Raw genomic sequence first — 2368 nt, forward strand, 5'->3', positions numbered from 1 at the left:
AATCAATTTAACGTATACGGAATTATTTAATTGATTTAATTGATGATTAATTATATTAATGTACATAAATAAATTAGTATCTTACATTTCTACATTAATAAGTTAATTCCGTATGTTTAAATATAGTCTAGATTTAAAGATATGAATTTAATTAAAATGTATTTATAATATAATTTAACAACATTACATTTTAGTAATTCAAATTTTGAAAATCGATTAATCCTCATCCCCTAATTTTCGTCCATAATTCCCTATTTTTTTTAATTAATTCCGTATATACATTCCTTCTTTATTCAAGTCTGCCAAAATTCAATCATTTACTACTTATGTATAAATAATTCACTTTCACACAAGAATTCTTACACTATCACACCATATATAGCAAAAAAAAATATCTTTTTTTCTAAGGTTTATATTTTTCTTGTGTTTATATCGTCCATTTTGTTATTTAGTTGTTGTGTTAAAGGTGTTATTGTTCAGGAATGAATGTTTTGTTTATTTTTAATATTTCACCATCAGGAAGATGAAGCCAACAAACATCACCATGTTGAACCAATTGGATGTTCTTAACTGTGACTGTATTTTCAAGGTGCGTATTTTGAAACTTTGGCGTCTCAAGGACAATTCAAAGGCCGGAGAAGATAGGTCGATCGAAATGATTGTGCAAAACGAAATGGTATTGTTACACATTCATTAATTTTACTATATTATTTATACAATTTTGTACTAATGTTAATAATAATGTTTCAGGGTAACTTGAGGATACAATTGGTGAGAATAGGTCGTTGATTGTTAGGAAGGTTTCACTTGGTTGCATTATGGGATTTTAAATAATATTTTTTTTTTTGAGAAAGTTTTGTACAAATATTTGATATGGGTCAATTAAACTTAGAAGATGATATTTCATGGCAATTGTTTGTTGGAACCATAAATTGTAAATAAGTAAAAGGTATTTATTACAAATTCATATATCATAATTGTTTAGTATGATTAAATTTTTTTAACCTTTGTTCTTAGACCTCAAGACACTTCCTGTATGATTCACATTTAATTTTTTTAATTTGTGCCACATTGACTTTTGACTTGTCATCAACCAATGTGTAGAAAACTAAACAAAGAAAAATTACAGTTGACCAAACTGCAAATGGTTTTCTTCCTTTTCTGTCCTTAGAAAAATGTTTGCCACAAAGAACAAAAGAATATAGGTAATTTGCTTATTAGTATACATTTCTTTGAAAATAGTTTATAAATTAATATATGTGGGTAGGGTAATTTTCTATGAAAATGGTTTATAATTTTTGTGCTTATTCGATATAACAACAATCTAACACCAATAATAAATTTATTTATTATTTATATATACATATTTATATATACATATAGAAAAATACAATAACTTATTAAAGTTGCTAAAATCTCAGTTTGAATTGTTGTAACTGTGCCAGTCAAGGTTGGATTTTATTTAATTTAATTTTTTAATTAAGATGGATAAATAAATATTAAGTATGGTAACTTCCAATTTAAATTCAATAATGGATCATAACCTTGGTTTGCTATTTCCAATTGTAATTTGATTATTTAAATTTTAATTTATACATAGATGCATACATTAAATATCATAATTTTCATTCCATGGTCTCAGTTTAAATTAAATCAGTTTGAAACTACATTCCCTTTTTAATCGACCATTAATTAATGTATCTATTAAAAAGTAGTCATAAAATATTTTGATTTACCATATATTGCTCAGTCAATACTTTTATAAAAATTTAGAAACACATATGATATTCACTATCTGTTATTTGGAAACAATATAATTATATTTTTAAATTTTGACATTTTCATAGAGAATTAAATTTTATTTAATACAATATTATAATTATAGTAAATATAATTTTTAATAATTTCATTCCAAAAGCAATTCAACATTTAATTCAATCGTATAACACATCACTAATTCTTTCATTTTCACACCAATTCTCTGCAACTTATTCTTTTCATTAACATTCAAGATCTATAATTTTATTTTATATTATTGCATTCAAGGTCTACTTTATCATTTTACAAACATGCTAATGGAACAACCCAAGATTATATGTTGAATGATCACAATGTCCGAAAATAGTATTGTGTTTTGAAAGTTCATATTCTAAAGATGTGACATTTAAAGGACAAAAGCAAACCAAACGAAGACTGATCAATAGAGACGATACTAATAGATGAGAGGGTAATTTATCATTCTTTAACTGTTTTTCCAAACCAAATTACTATTTGTTTTAACATTTTGTCTTATAACTAACATTTTTTTCATTCATAATGAATTTAACAGAGCAATAGAATCCAAGCATACATGATAATACAATGTATC

This window comes from Bidens hawaiensis, unplaced genomic scaffold (genome assembly GCF_021521415.1).
Source record: "Bidens hawaiensis isolate Kalapana, Puna unplaced genomic scaffold, B.hawaiensis_p1.1 tig00020125_1, whole genome shotgun sequence".
In the NCBI taxonomy this organism is placed as follows: domain Eukaryota; kingdom Viridiplantae; phylum Streptophyta; class Magnoliopsida; order Asterales; family Asteraceae; genus Bidens; species Bidens hawaiensis.